Here is a 17992-nt window from a genome sequence, read left to right on the forward strand (position 1 = left end):
ATAGAATGAGGGTTTTTAGGGAGTATGCCCTTTAAGTTTATGCTTAAACTAGTTACATTTTATTATAATGAAAAACCAAGTGGGGAGCAAGGGCAAACTTTGATGAATGAAGCAGAAAAAGGATCTTTGAAAAGTATGTTTCCTTAGTTTATGCCTAAACCAACAACTATCTTTTACAACCAAAACCAAGATTGATGAAAGAACAACCCATTTCTTTTCCTATAAAACCTATAACAATTTGAGTCCCTAGCTTATTCCCTTATTAGAGTAATAGGGTAATGCCGTAAAAGTATGATTATAATGTCACGGCATAAGAATCAAATAATTGTCAGGTTACAAATGACCCAAATATGAACAGTATTGCAAATATAACTTGGGTAGGTAGAATAACGAGTAGTGAGAAATGTTATACTCTTGAAATGATAGAGAAGACTCGAAAAGAAAAAAAAAGTTGTTAGGAAAATAGGATAAGACTTATTTTGTAGTGGATCAAGATGCATAATATAAAGAACCTACCACTAAAAAAGAAGTATGTGAGTTATTAAAGTTGATCAAATATAGTGAATACAGCATAGTAGAGTAGTTGAACATGATGCCTGCTTAAATTTCTTTATTGTTGTTATTATTGAATTCCAAACTGCATCAAAATACCCTACTAAGAATGTTGAATCAAGCACATGTGGATTGTAATATCTCTATTAAGAATGTTAACCATAATGTGGAGAGTATTATGGCTCTGAATTTCATAACTTTTAATGATTATAAAATCTCACCTAAAAGACGAAGTAGTACCAAGGTCATTCATATCACTACTATGTGCAAAAGCTATATCATAGCTACGATTCTTATGGACAATGGCTCTTCAATTAATGTTATACCCATGCTCACATTAACAAAATTACCCATTGATGTATCACATATAAAGACCAGCCATATGGTAATAAAGGCTTTCGATGGCTCTCGAACAAAAGTATTAGGGGAAATTAAAATACCAATGCAAATAAGATCATGCACTTTCACTATAGAATTCCAAGTTATGGACATTTCACCATCTTATAGTTGTCTTCTGAGACAAACATGGATTCATATGGCAAAAGCTGTCCCATCATCTTTACATCAGAAAGTAAAATTTATAGTTGATGATCAACTAATTAGTGTTTTTGAAAAAGATTATTTGTTGGTAACTAAGTCCATGACTACCTTACATGTGAAAGCTACAGATGAGACATTAAAGTGCTTTTTTAGACCTTTTGAATTTATTAATGCAACTTATGTAAATGAGGGGTCAAAAGTGCACACTCCATGCATATCAAGTGCAACTAGGATGGTTATCAAACAAACACTACGTAAAGGATGGCATGTTAGATACAGACTTGGAAGGAATTTACAAGAAATCAAGTAGCCGCCAAGAGTATTTGAAAATAAAAAAAACATTTGGATTGGGATTTAAAGTCACTGTAATAGAAAAAAAAAGAGCCATGGCTGAAAGGAAAGAAAAGAGATTGACGTGGCTTAAGGGCCTTTACCTTTATGATACATTTCATTCAGGCGAATATATCCACCCTAATCTGTTGGAGGCCACATAAACGGAACCTATGTTAAATATGAAAGAAGCTTTTTTTGAACTCTATATCTATATGATGGGAGAAACAGCAACAACCATTCAGAAAGATAAACCTCTTGTTTATCCATGTCCTCCGGGTGAAGAATGAAACAATTGGAGATCCGTATGGTTACTGTCAAACTCTTTCGCATATGATTTATATGGATGATACATTTCTATGTGGATGCATGAGAAATAAAGAATAAATGAAACGAATAAACCTTAAAGTTAATCTAACCAAAATTACATAAAATTTAGTCAAAATAAATAGAACTAGAGTCAATCTTCAAAGTTTACAATCTAATTCAAATTAATGAGGTTTAAAATTAAATTTGGTAATTTTTTAAAAAACGCTAAAAATTTTTTGCACTGGAAGAAATACAAAATTACTAAAATGCCCTTTAAGGTGTATTTTCATAATTTGATCTTCCCGAACTCTAATTTTTTTGAAACTTTTCATATCTTAATTTCATAATATTTCATGATTTTTGATGTATTTGAAATCATAGCAGTACCTCAAAATGTGTGATATTACCAAAATACCCATATAAGGGTATTTTCATAATTTGGCCTTTCTGAACTCAGATTTTCATGAAACTTTTCAGATCTTAATTTCATAATATTTTATGATTTTTGGTATATTTGAAATCATAGCAGTACCTTAAAAATGTGAAATTACTAAAATACCTCTATAAGGGTATTTTCATAATTTGACATTTTCAAGCTCGAATTTTCATGAAACTTTCTAGATTTTAATTTTATAATATTTCATGTTTTTTGGTGTTTTAAAATCCCAAAAAATGAGCACGAAAATATTGATTTCTAAGAAAATGGCTCAAATATAAAAAATTTTACACTATGGGTAAAATAGTCTTTTCACGAGTTTTGAGGATATAAAAATTCAACCTTTATAGTGAATAATGTAGACCATTGGATCTTTTATTGATCTTGATCTAATGGCTAAAGGTGTTTCTTTAAAAAAAAAAGAAGCTTTGACTCTTTGATCAGATTTCATCCAAGCGTTTATATTCATCCAAATGAGATTTTTTTAGGGGACTAACTCTTGAAAAGCTGAGAAATGAGGTAGGCCAAGGAAAAAACAAGAAGCTGGTAGAGAGGAAAGGGACATAAAAAAAAAGATGAGAAAGGAAACAGTTGAAAAAATGAGTTAAAAAAAAAAAAGAGGCACATAAAAAAATTAGAGGAAAAAAACTGTTAAAAAAAAAAAAGAGAAAAAAGAAGAAGTTACCAAAAGAGAGAAGGAAAGAAGTTGCCAAAAAGGGGCTCTTGAGAAAAGCTAGAAAGAATTTTGTTGAAAAGAAGGGAGATTGCAAGGAGGTTAGAAACAAAAGTGAAGATCTTGAGTGGCTACTAAGGGGAAAGAAAAAAGATCCAAATGAATAAACAAAAAAGAGAGGAAAAAAAAAGAAGAAACAAGAAGATAACTCCATATGCTTATATTCCATTGGATGCTTGTTTCTTGTTATTTTCTTTCATCTCGTTTATCTTGTTTTATGTGTATTTGGTGTTGTTCTGTTCATTTTTATTATTTTTCTTGTTTAAGGAAAATTGTAGTTTTGTCATTCCTATGTTTCTTTTTTGGCTTTCTACACAACACATTATTGAAGGCTTGAAACTTTTTTTTTACCAATTTGCTGGCTTTCTTTTTATTGCTCATGAATAACAAAAAGAAAGGAAGAAGGAAAAATTATTCTTTATGAAATCGATTACATTGTTTTACTGCTCATGAAGCTTTGAACGCTTATGGTATGAAAATGCATGTTTTCTATTTTTTGTTGTAGTAAATAAAAACTTAGGGAAGTTGAAGAAAACTTTTATACTCACCATTTTTTTTGCTTTTGCATGTATCCCATTAGATTCATAAATGTTGGTGCTTGCAACACTCAATATGTTTGTAACCTTGTTTCATAAAGGAAAATGTTTCAAACATAGTGTGGTCCAAAGGACTATTGTAGGGGATTTTGAATGATAGCCTTTTTTTCTTCTTCCTTGGTATAGAGATCATTAATAGTTTAGGTTGTATAGTTTTCCTTCGCAGGTACAAGATAGGCATTACATCCTTTGTGTTCTCATGTTTTGCTATAAAATTTTAAAAAAATCAAAAAGCCTAGGAACTAAAAACCAGAGTGCTTAAAAACTAGACTAGAATGTGTAATAAAATAAGCCTCTAAAACATGGATAGTAAGCTATGCAGCTTTAGGGATTGTCAGAACTCAATCTTCTTATTTTTTTACTTTAGATGAAAGTAGAAAGTTACAAAATGGTAGTATTGGTTTCAAGCTAGGTGATAAGGAATCCCAGGTGTTATTAGAGTTCTTGTTATATACAAGAGCTGCAAGATACTGATAATCTACTCATTCCCATAAGGTCGGTTGTCATGCATAATTTATATGTATCATATAAATATAGACACATCTTTTTTTTATTGTTAAAGCTTCATTATAATTATAATTTTATATATATCTTTTTGTGGATGGATCTTTATGCCTATTGTAATATTTATGTAATCTACAATGTTGTGTTCCAATTTATTTTTAGAACAATTTTTTTATATTGAGATTTATGCATTACATAATAATAATAGTAATGATAATAATGATGATGATAATGAAATTTTTTATGATGAGATTTTAAGGAAATCTGAGTAGTGATTTCTTAATATCTCTAAGTGATGATATTTTTCTAAAAGTACTATCAAAGTAATGGAGTATTTAAAAAAAATTCAATAAAAAATATTTTATTTTCTATTTTAGATATTAATAATAATGTGTAATGAATCTTTTAGTAATGAATTTGGTATAATTAACGTTTAAAAATTAGATTTAAAAAAATAACAATAAAAATAAAAGTAATTAAGTAAGAAAGGAAAAAGTAAATGAAATTTTCGAGGATAGGATTTTAAGGAAGTTTGAATAGAGATTCCTAAGAAATTCCTAGATGAGAAAATTTATCTAAAATACTACCAATGTATTAGGTATCTAGAGAAATTTTCAATAAAAAATTTTGTTTACTTTGTTCTTTTTTAAAAAAAATTCTTAGTGGTAATTACAAAATAATTAAAGATTAAAAGATAGTAATATATATTTTTCATGTACATATTGTACTTTATTAGTTGCATTACATAATTTTAAATGTAAATGAAATTTTTTATGATTGGATTTTAGGAAGTCCGAGTAGATATTCCTGAGAATTTTTTAGGTGAGAAAAGTCTTCTAAAAATTGTTAAAGTATTGGAATATTTAGAAGTTTCTTTTCAATACGTGAAATTTCTATTTCTTAATTATTTTCTTTAATTTGAACAGTTTTTCTTAATAAATAAGAATGTGTTTTTTGGAAATAAGTGTATTTATAGATAATTATATTATTACATGACTTCTAGTAACTAAAAAAAAATGAAAATTTCTGAGGATAAGATCCTAAAAAAATATGAGTAGTGATTCTTTAAGAATCTTTAAGTAAGAAAACTTATCTAAAATACTACCAATGTATTAAAGTATTTAGATTAATTTTCAATAAAGTTTTCTCTTTTTTTTTTAAATTGCATAAAAATGAGTTTTGAAAAATACTATTTGTTTTTAAAATTATAGATATCATATTTTATGAAAAAAAAATATGAACCATTGAAAATAGGATTTTTGAAAACTCCGAATAGTGATTCTTAAAAATTCTTTAAGTGAGATGGTTCCTTTCAATATTGTTAGAATATTGAAATATTTTTAGAAAATTTTCAATATAAGGTTCTTAAGAAAGTTGCAAAGTGGTAGCATTCGTTTCAAGCTAGGTGATAAGGAATCCTAAGTGTTATTAGAGTTTCTATTATATACAAGAGCTACAATATGCTGAAAATCTACTTGTTCCCATAAGGTCGGTTGTCATGCATAAATTATATGTATCGTATAAATATGACACATCTCCTTTATATTGTTAAAGCTCAGTTATAATTTAAATTTTATATATATATATATATCTTATATGGATGGATCTTTATGCCTATTTAATCTTTATGTAATCTACAATGTTGTGTTCCAATTTATTTTTAGAACAATTTTTTTTATGCTGAGATTTATGCCAAACATAATAATAATAGTAATGATAATAATGATGATGATAATGAAATTTTCGATGATGAGATTTTAAAGAAATCTTAGTAGTGATTCCTTAAAATCTCTAGGTGAAGATATTTTTTTAAAATTACTACCAAAGTAATGAAGTATTTAAAAAAATTCAATACAAAAGATTTTCATTTTTCTACTTTAGATATTAATAATAATGTGTAATGACTCTTTTAGTAAAGAAATTGGTATAATTACAGTTTAAAAATGAGATTTAAAAAATAAAAAAATAAAATTAATTAAGTAAGAAAGGAAAAAGTGAATGAAATTTTCGAGGATGAGATTATAAGGAAGTCCAAGTAGAGATTCCTGAGAAATCTTTAGGTGAGAAAATTCATCTAAAAAAATTCATCAAAGTATCGGGGTATTTAAAAAAATTTTCAATAAAAGATTTTGTTTACTTTGTTCTTTTAAAAAAATTTAGTGGTAATTGTGAAATAATTAAAGAAGATTAAAACATAGTAATTATATTTTTCATGTACAAATTCTACTTTATTGTTTGCATTACATAACTTTAAATGCAAATGAAATTTTCGATGATGGGATTTTAGTAAGTCCGAGCAAAGATTCTTAAAAATTTCTTAGGTGAGAAAAATCTTCTAAAAATTACCAAAGCATTGAAATATTTTGAAGTTTCTGTTCAATATGAAAATTTTCCATTTTATCATTATTCTTAATTTGAATAGGTTTTTATATAAAAATATACATTTTTGGAAATAAATTTATTTATAGATAATAATATTATTACATGATTTTAAAGTAATGAAAATTTTCAATGATAAGACTTTAGGAAGTTCAAGTAGTGATTCCAAAGAATTTCTTAGGTGAGAAAATTCTTCCAAAAATTACCAAAGTATTGGAATCTTTGGAATTTTCTTTTCAATACGAAAATTTTCTATTTCTTAATTTTTTTTAATTTGTACATTTTTTCTTAATAAATAAAAATGACTTTTTTTGAAAATAAATATATTTGTAAATAATTATATTTTTACATGACTTTTAATAACTTAAAAAAAAACAAATGAAAATCTTCAAAGATGAGATCCTACAGAAATCTGAGTAGTGATTCTTTAAGAATCTTTAGGTAAGAAACTATCTAAAATGCTACCAATGTATAGAGGCTTTAAATTAATTTTCGATAAAGATTTCTAATTTTTTTAAATGGTATAGAGATGAGTTTTGGAAAATACTATTTGTTTTTAAAATTATAGATATTATATTTTATGGAAATAAATATAAACCACCAAGGATAGGATTTTTGAAAATTCCGAGTAACGATTCTTAAAAATTCTTTAAGTGAGATGGTTCTTTTTAATATTGCTAAAATATTAGAATATTTTTAGAAAATTTTTAATATAAGGTTCTTATTTATTTTTTAAGCTTACTAAAAAAATAAAAATACATTTTTAAAGAAAATAAAAAAATTAATTTTTAAATACCAAAATTAAGACCACTTTAGTCAATATTAAAAGATAACACATAATTAATTGGTACTATTTTAAACAGGTGTTGTGGGAATGCTAATTCTTTTCTATATGTAACTGACTCCCAAACCCAAATTATTTTTTCTTAAACCCAAAAATTATCTTTTTAATAAATTTTAATTAATTTTAAAATTTTATTAAAAGGATAAATTTTAATAGGTGGCCAATCACACCTAGGCAAAAAAGATTGATGGTTACTCTTTCTTTTGTTTTTAAATTTGTCTAATGGTCCTTAAAACCATTACGACACATTGCATTACAAAAGTTCCTAAACTTTCCATGGAACCTTCTTACACAATTGTTTGACTGTTGAATGATCTCCATTGGCCACAGTCAATAAAATACCTTCAACTAGTGAAAATTTACACTCCATCCCCTTAACAACTTAATGATCTAAGAAGTTATGGGTACCAACTGAATCCACCAATATTATCAGAGACAAATTTTTTATTTTTCCCTAAATTCTCATCATTTAAAATCTTATTGTGCCAATTAAGGCATGTAATGAAATGGTGGGTTTGCTCATACCTTTAATAGTTTCAATGTGAAAGTCTTTAAGGGAGTCCAAATAGTATGAGAATTCTTTTCATTCACTGCTTGGTTCTACCCCTTCATCCACTAATAGTTGATACAATTGTGATCACATACATTTATGGTCTATAACAAATTTCACTCCACACCACATACATAACCTTTTCTTTCTTTTGTCATCCCTTTCCTTTTTAATAAGAAGTTTGTTACTCTTAGTTATACTAAAATCAAATTTGGTGTTTTTGAGGCTTATAGGTATTTATTAGGGTTGCATGTTTAATTGGTTGTGGGTAAGATAAAAATGATTTTTTTGGGGGTTGGTAGTAAAGGTGGATTGTTTGGTTTAGGAAAGTAGGTAGTATATGAATGTATAAGGATAGATGTGGAAGGATTTTTATAAGGGTTTGAAGGCTACCTAAAAAGGTTAAAAAGAAGAGACTCCATTTGTTTGGCTAGGTTATAAGCATGTGTCAAATTTTTTAAGTAAAACATTTTAATTGGTTTTACTATTTTAGGTTTTATATTGTATATCTGCTAAGGGCATGTTCTTCATAAATCTGTCATATTCCATATACCTTCAAATTCTTCATAATATTCTTTAACAATTCATATTTGTTTAAGACTTGCAAGATCAAACTAGGGTCTAAAAGTTCATTTTTATCAAACCTAGATTGCATCTTAACTATTTATCGATGCCAAGTTACTTTAGTGAGCTTACCTTGATTTTTCACAAAGCATTAATCCCATTGTAAGGCTTTCTCATCTAGATGCATCATGACCACTTTGACATGGTCTTGCTTTTTGGTTTAATCCGCCTCAAAGAACTACTCAATCTTCATCAACCAGCTTCTGAAATCACCTCCATCAAACGTAAGACATTCCACCTTAGAGTATTTGGTCTGAACTCCACTAGATGAGGGAAGTTCAACTATTGACAATGTTGTCCTAACCTTACTATTTCCCAAAATCCATTTTTGCTTAGCTGAGAAGTCATGGCTTCACCTGAATCATCCATATCCATCATCTTTGAAGCATGCTTAAATTGCACACCCAACTAATCAAACATGATCTGCATCTTCACTTCCAATCTTTCCATTCCATTACGCATTTCGATTCTCAATTGGATTGTGATGGAATGTAGCTTACTATCTATTTTTTCAAGCTCCTACTGAAACTGACCAACCTCTTTTCTGTAGATATGCATTAATCCCTTCATCAGGCTAGGATCTACGACTCCAATACCAAGTGATGTACTAAAAAATGAGATGAAAAATGAAACATATAGAAAAATCTAAAATTTAAGAGATATTAAGAGAAAGAGGAAGAAAAAAGAGAGAATTCTTATATTCTTTTTTGTAGATTTCAAAATGAATTACAATAATTGCACACTATCTTCTAAATATGCATAACTAATAATGAGTTAGCACCTCATAACTAATCCAATAATTAATTCTACAATTAACACTAAATAACCACCCTTAATTGGTAAATAACCACCTTTAACTATATTTGAAATATTTCTTCCAAAATACTCAACTTTATTGTTAATAACTTCTAAGCCCAACTTAAATATTTTTTGCCTATAACATTTTAATAGTGTTAAGAAGAAGTTAAATAGCCCTAAATCATAAACCTTCTCTTCTTGAGATTTTATAAAATTCTTAATAAAATGTAAAATTTATCTCACTTTTACTTTGAATAAATGATGTTTACATTCTACTTTACCCTTCAATATAAAAAAAAAAAAAAAAAAAACATTCATGATAAATCGAGCTGCAAACTAACATGATTTGATGTTGCGGGAATTGAAGCCGAGTGATTTTGATCCCAAAGATAAGTTTTGGACAAGGTTTTCAGCTAAAAGATTAAAGCTTACACTGCCTAATCCATCCATAAAGTTCCAATGGAAGGATTATTGTCCAATGGTGTTTAGGTATGTTGCTTTTACTTTTTAGTTGAATATTTGTTTTTCAAATTAGTTGGTTTATCTGTAAATTTTAAGATTAAAGATAATATTAGTAATCATTTTGCTTGGTTGCATACAAGTTTTCATTGTTTTTGTTTATTTTATTTTTTTGTTTTTGTTTTTGTTTCAATTGCTTGCTATGTTGGTGATTGAATTTCTTTTGGGTTTTTAAACATATAAGGGAGCTATTCCTAGTGGATCATACGGATTACATGCTAGCTATTTGTAGCAATAATGCCCGTAGGGAGCTTTCTTTTTTGGGAAATAGTGAAAGCTTCTTTTACCTTACTCAAGATAATATATTTATGATAAAGACAGTAAAGAAATAAGAAGTCAATGCTAGTTGCCAACCCATTAGACTTAATGGGAAAATTGTTATATGTCTTAATGTAGTAATTTCCTAAATGGCATTATTAAAAATTGAAAAATGATTTGTTTCTCATTTTTCACACTACTTTCTTGGTTAAAGCTAGAAATATTTGATAGGTAAGATGATTAGACTGAATTAAAAGTTGATTAACTATGTCCGGTCCTTATAAGGTTGCTTTTAAGTTATTACCAACATGTTTGTCAGTTATTACCAACATGCTAGCTATTTGCGGCAATAATGCCCTTAGGGAGCTTTCTTTTCGTAGAAAGAGTGGAAGTTTCTTATACCTTACTCAAGATAACATATTTATGATAAAGACAATAAATAAATAAGAAGTTAAGATTAGTTGCCAACCCATTAGACTTAATGTGAAAGTTGCTATATGTCTTGATGTAGTAATTTCCCAAATGGCATTATTAAAAATTGGAAAATTGTTTTGTTTTTCATTTTTTACATTACTTTTTTGGTTAAAGCTAGACATATTTGATAGGTAAGATGATTAAACTAAATCTAAAGTTGATTAACTCTGTCTAATCCTTCTAAGGATGTTTTTAAGTTATTACCAACATGTTTGTCAATATGAAAATTTCCTTGTGATAAAATTCTATAACGTGTATTGTGTCAAACCTATTGGTGGATTGAAGTACGTGTTTGAAATAAATAGAAAATATACTGAGTTACTGATGAAATGATCTCACTTGTTTAATAATTATTGTGGTTAAATACTAGACCTAGTTCATAATGATGGACAATTTGTTCGACTTTGGGTATTGAATCTATAGACAATTTGACGTTAAAAGATCCTCCCATGGTCACTCAACTGATAAACTAAAAGAGGAAATTGATGAAACCACAACCTTAAAAGACCTAATCTCAAATTTGTGTTTTGTCTCCAAGGAAATTGGTTCCAGGAGCTTATGAAGTAAGCTATCTTACTACTCCCCTTTTTGCCTCTCCCTTTCCTATTAAATACTGCATCCATCTCACATTTATCGTTAATTTCCTATTACTAAATGGTGGTGGGCAAATTGATCGAGTTTGTGAGTTCTTGAAGGCTAAGAGAATTATGGACTAAAGACTTTTGGTTGGCACTTTTGTGATGATAATAGAAGTGATAAAATGGGGTTATCACCATTTCTCTTGCGCAATGGTAGGTTAATACACAATGATACTATTTCATATGAAATTTGAATGAAAACTTTCTATTGCAATAAGAATATGGATTTGATTACGCATGTATTGTGCAAGCAAAAATGATTCATATCAAAATGAAAAGTTTATGCAAGGTTGTAGATTCCTTAATGCAGAGTAACAAAACATGAATCAGATTTTGGCTGGCAAATAAGTTTTGTTGTTTCCATTATTGATTTTGGTGGTTAATTGTTGGTAAATAATTTCCTGCCTCTATTTTGTTGTACAAATCATCAATGTAAAAAAAAAAAAAAAAAAAAAAACGATTTGAAGGAATTTTTAAGTTGTGGGTTGGCTATTTTTGTTGGGATCGACATATTAGAAATATACATAGACTCATCGTAACGTACTACGGGTCTATATTCTTGTATAATTAAAACAATCTCCCAAAGGGTTATTTGTTTGACATTTGGCAGCTTTTAATTGATTTTAGTTGTTTATTATTTTTAAAAACCTATTGTTTGCCATTTGTCCATATTTGATTGGTCTATTTTGTTAATTAATAATCAATTATTAAGCATATGGGCTTCACTCATTTCTTTTATAAAAATGGGCTAAGTGAATAGTTATATGGTTATGAAAATGGAGCGAGTAAAATGGGCTAAAAAATATGGCTATACTCATTTGTCTTGAAAAAATGGACCGAGTAAATTAGGGTCAATGTTAGTTATAGGTTTAATTAATTTTTTCCGTTACCTATTATTATAAATAATACAACAATAAGAATAAAATTAGTTATTAATTACAATCTAATTTTTAATTTACAGATTTAGATTTATACTTTATATCTAATAATAACAGTAGTAATAATAATAGAAACATTAAAATTAGCTTATGTTTTTCAATGTAAATTGTATATTTGAGACTTAAATTTAATTTAATTATTTTGAATATAATATTACATATTACATGTTGTAAATATCAATAAATAGTAAAATTTTAAAAATTAAAAAAATTAATTGGGGTGACGTCATTTGCTAATAAGATAAAATTGTAAAATGGATTAGTTACACTTTAAAGGGATTTTAAATTGGAGTTAAGCATGTAAGTTTAAAATGTTTAAGGGAATAAACTACAAAACTGTTTTTAGTTTAAATTTAAAACTATTTTCAAATATTACTATTTTTATACATTATATTAAAATTTCCCTAGCAAGGGATTCAGTTACTATCACAGGACAGTCATGAATGTTTAATAGTTTTTTATTTTATATTTTATTTTAAGTTACAGAAATTTAATTATTCATAAATTTACTTTTTTTTTAATTTATGATATCCATAAATATAATTGATTATGAATGAATGTATTTTTTTCTTCTAGAAGAGTATCATGTATTGAATCCCTAATCATCGAAATTAAAATTTTAATATTTTATTAATAGATTATACGGTTATTGGATGGATGAATGCACTTAATATTTAATGTCATTTTAAGTTTAATATTTTTAGTTTAGATTCATATATATTGAGTAGTATCAATATATATGAATCAAATACAAATTATTCGTACCAATATATGCTTTTTTAATGTAATCATTTAAACTTTTTATACAAAAATATCAATTAAAATTATACTTTCTATATATTTAAAAGTTCTATTTCAATTTGATTTTTTATATTTTTGTATTTTGCAAAAATATAAGTTATTAGTTTTGAATCATTAAAAATTAAAATTTTATTTTTAGTTTATGTATCAAATGTACGAACTAAATGAATTTATTGACATTATGTACTATTTCATTTTTTTTTTTATAAATTTTCATTAAAAATTACAAATTACTCTTTTTAGGAGAGTATATACTATTTTGTTTATAATAAAACTAAATTATTACTCGTGGGATACATGAATTATTTTTATTTTATTTAAAAATTAAATTTTTATTTTTTGTTTATATATCAAATGTACGAACTAAATGAGTTTATTGACATTATGTACTATTTTCGAATTTTTTAATAAATTTTTTATTAAAAATTAAAAATTATTCTTTTTAGGAAAGTATATATTATTTGTTTATAATAAAACTAGCTTTTACTCGTACGGTACATGAATTATTTTTATTTTATTTAAATTTAAATAAAAATAAATTTGAATATTATTTAATTATTTACATATTCAAAATATATGTAACAAATAAATAATATAATTAAAATATAAATTCATAATAAAAATAAGATTTTCTTTTTAAATTCTACTAAAAGTTATAAGAAATTCTCTGTTTCATAATTGGAGAGTTATTATAAGATCCATATCTTCTTTTTTAGAAATTTTGATAAAATCTTTTATGGTTTTAAAGTTTTTTTAAGTTAAGATATAAATGAACTTAAAATTAATACTATTGATGAGACTATTTTTGAATTATTTCTTTTCAATTTTATTTTTTTATAAAAAATAATCTCCTGATTTGAAATTATATTACATGTTTCACAATGGGATATGAGTTGAGAAAATTTTCACTCTTTAAATGTACAATTACCACATAAGTTTTTGTTTATGACACATAACTCTATTAATTGTATCAATTAATCAGAGTATCATTTTTATTTTATACAAATGAGGAACATTGAATAAATAATCAACTAAAAGATAAAATATATTATCTGATTAAGTAAAGAATCCGTGAAAAAATTAAAAGATTTGTAAACAACATCGGTAAAAATATAAGGATATATGTGTTTTTGTAATTTTTGTAGTTTTTTTTAAATATTACAGTTAAAAAAATATTACAATTGATTTGAAAAAAAAATCCTACCTGATAGAGTAAATGGAGTAAATAGTATGTTTAGTGAAATAGTATCTCCTACCTAATCGAGTAAATAGTATATTTAATAAAATAGTACCTATCATAAAAAAAAAAACATATTATTTCCTATAGCAAGAATAGACAAATAAAAAGAGAGACTAAATTAATAGTAGAAAAAAATACATTTAGCTTTGTAGGATATTGAAAAAGTTATATAACTAAGAACTACTAATAATGAGGCCTTTCCTAAGTTGTTTTGATATTTATATATTTTTTTTCACATTTCTTTTGTGAAATATATTAAAAAGTTGAAGATAATATAAGAATTATTTATAAAAAATATTAAATATATTAAATAATATTTTTAAAAATTTGTGATAAATTTAAATAATTATGTTAACTGTAAATAAATTAAAAAAAATAAATTACTTTAAATTTGGTTTTAAATTGAGATGAGGTGATGTACAAGATAAGCTTTATGTATAGGAGAAACTTTTTTAAAGTTGTTTTGGTATTTATATATATATTTTTCATATTTTCTTTCTAAAATATATTTAAAAGTTGAAGCTAATGTAAGAATTATTTATAAAAACTATTAAAGATATTAAATAATATTTTTAAAATTTATAATAATTTTAAATATTTATGTTAACTACAGATAAATTAAAAAAAATAAACTACTTTAAAATTAGTTTTAAATTGAGATGATGTAATATATTGGATAAACTTTCCTGAAGTTGTTTTAGTATTTATATATTTTTTTCATATTTCCTTTGTAAAGTATATTTAAAAACTAAAAATAATGTAATGATTATTTATAAAAAATATTAAAGATATTAAATAATATTTTTAAAAGTTGTAATAAATTTAAATACTCATGTTAATTTCAAATAAATTGAAAAAGATAAATTAGTTTTAAATTGAGATGAGGTAATTATAAGAGAAACTTTTTTGAAATTGTTTTGGAAATTACTTTAAAACTGATTTTAAATTGAAATTAGATGATGCATAGAAAAAAGAAATTTTGTTAAAGTTTATATTAGTTTTTGATTAAATTTAAAATTTTGGATAATTTAATAATTTTTAAAATATATTTTTTATAAATAATTTAAAATTGATAAATATATTATATGTCATCATAATAAGAAATTTTAAAAATTATCTTACGTACCATAAAGAGAAGTTATCCACATAAGCGTCTATGTCAACATATATATTCCGGTAACTTTGTATCTTGTAATATAATATATATTAGATATTTGTACTTTTTATTAAATATTTATTTTAAAATAACTTTTAACAAATAAAAATACCATGAACGAAGAGTTGGCAAAAATCTAATATCATAAAAAATCTAACTTAAGCAAAGAACATTATTCCTAAAGCCATCTAAATTAAAATTTTTAATTTATTTATTTTTTTTGCCAAAAAAAAATCCATCTGAACTAAATCTCAAATTAAATCATTTTATTAATTAATTTTATTTGAAAATTAAGCGGAAGTTAGCTTGGTTTCGATCAAATGTCGATTTTGTTTTATCCAAATTTTAGTGATAATAATATCATAATACTAATAATGTAATGTAAATGGTTAATGTTATAAATGGTTTTAAAATATAATAATATATTTAATATGATATTTAAATTTTAAAAATATTTAATATGATATTTAAATTAAAAATTTATTAATTAGTATGATACCTACTTCATTTATAATTAACTTCAAATGATGACACATAATAAACACACAATACTTTAAATACCACATTAATTAATATATTTATAACTCAAATATTACATCAAAAAAATTTTAAATTCAAATATTATATTAAATATTTTATTATAATTTAAAATTTATTCGTGGTATTATCCCGAATGTAAACACTATATGAAGTCAAGATCAATTAAAAAATAAAAAAAAAGATATATAAAAAATGAAGTTAGCATAAAAGAGAGTTTTTTTTTTTTTTTGAAAAAAGAAAAAAAGTCTTAATAAAATGTTAAATTTCAAGATTCCAACATAATAAAATTTAAGTTATTATCTCATCCACTAACGTTCAAAAACTTCACGAGCAGATCTCTTTACGCTTCATGTGTCATTTTAAAATAAAATGAACTTTCGTACTTTACCAACGTCAATTTCACAAACTCATGTTAACTTCAAAACCTTTATTAACTCTTCACCTTAAATCTAGGTTTAGGTTGGATTAAACAACCTGTTTCCTCCAAATAGAAGAAAAAGGCAATCAAAAACATTATAGCTGGTTGTGGATTCTTTGGGCAAGCGTGTGTAAACTCAAGAATATTTAACTTTTTTTTGTTACTTCAATTTATTTATAATAATATAGAGACAATGGTAGGAACATTAATATGCGAGATGACAGTAGCCAGAAAAGTTTTAATGGAGGCTAAAGATATATGCAATGGTGTAGTAAGCTATATGATTAATTACCATAAATGTCACATATAATTTCTATAACTCATTATAATTTGCAAGTATGCTGTGCCATTAAGTTAAATATATGCAAAGTGATGTTGAGTTCATCCAAAATGTTTATCACAGAAAAGGACATCATTTGCATCTTGATCTTTGTTCTAATGCTTTTTTTCCCTAATTAAGAATGCAAAATTATATAGTTATATGATAAAGTTAATTTAATAAATTTAGAGCTTAATTTAATTAATTCGTATTATCATTTTTAAAAAATAATATATAATAGGTGCGGAATTTTAATTCTAACAATTATAATCTTAGTTTTATCCTAGATTTGCAACATCATATGAAAAAGAAATGAAATTGACATTATAAAAAAAAAAAAAAAATCTAAAAGCGCCACTTTTTTTTGGTTTAAACTGTATGGATCTTTGAATTTTTCTTAACTAAATCTATTATAAAACTTAAATTTTATAAGCATAGTATATAGTTATTCTAAAATGACTTCAGTTAGGAAATATGTGAAAACAGGGCACTTGTGCCAAAAAGAATCTAGGGACAATAATATTTTAGATCCAATTTCCAAATATTGGGTTACCCAAGTAGGATCCTTTCTAATTAATTAATTGATAAAGAAAGGAGAAAATATTTAGAAAACTCAAATTTTAAAGAAAATTTAGTACATCTCAAATGATCCAATCCATCTTCTTCTACCTGATTCCATCAAATTGATGTAACTTGAAATATTTTATTTTATATTTTATATTTTATATGAGAAAAAAAATTTTGAATTGAACTTTTTGGATAGAGAGAAATGCATTTATTATTGAGATGCGTGGCAGCGTGAATATATATTATATTTTCTTTGAAAACAAAAGCATAAAATACCTACATAATAAAATTAACCATCAAATAATTTCAGTAATTGTCAACTGGTAAAGCCTTAATTTTTATTTTTCAAAACTAATTACATTATTATTAAAATAAAATGTTTACGTTCTCAACAACCGACGCTTTGGCCGAGTGGTTAAGGCGTGTGCCTGCTAAGTACATGGGTTTATCCCGCGAGAGTTCGAATCTCTCAGGCGTCGTACTTTTTATTAGTATTTTTGTGAAATTACAAAATAGCCTCTCGTGGGCAATTACAAAATGTACATGTTATGGTATTTGGGGTGGATGAAGTGGTAAAACACAACAGGCCAGGATAAAAATTTTTACCGTATTATCAAGTGACACGAATTCATTGAGAATTGAGAAAGTACATAATAATCAAATTATAAAATAAACAATGTATATTAATAAGGATATATCAATAATTTAGTTTTTTAACAAAGAATTATAGCTATTTTTCAATACTAACTTCTTCCAACTTTCCCCCATTTCAAAAATTTGTATTTGCAGTTATTTTACTTTTGTACATTTTTATATTTAAAAATGATTACTTTTTTTCATAATATTATAAACATTTAATTATTTATTTATTTATTCCATCTATAGTGAGTGAGAATAAAACTAGAATTATAAAAAAAAATAATCTAATA

At 25.2% G+C, this 17992-nt stretch overlaps 1 non-coding gene and 1 pseudogene across 1 annotated transcript; both read left to right on the forward strand.

Moving 5' to 3' along the window:
• Positions 1-10302: 10302 nt before the first annotated feature.
• Positions 10303-11432, forward strand: LOC111285016 (phosphatidylinositol 4-phosphate 5-kinase 1-like; annotated as a pseudogene).
• A 6028-nt stretch (positions 11433-17460) lies between these two features.
• Positions 17461-17542, forward strand: TRNAS-GCU (transfer RNA serine (anticodon GCU)). Its single transcript has one exon. It is a non-coding gene; the product is annotated as a tRNA-Ser (tRNA).
• The last annotated feature ends 450 nt before the right edge of the window (positions 17543-17992 follow it).

The sequence above is a fragment of the Durio zibethinus genome, chromosome 6, assembly GCF_047325235.1.
Source record: "Durio zibethinus cultivar Kanyao isolate XHJ-2024 chromosome 6, ASM4732523v1, whole genome shotgun sequence".
Lineage (NCBI taxonomy): Eukaryota > Viridiplantae > Streptophyta > Magnoliopsida > Malvales > Malvaceae > Durio > Durio zibethinus.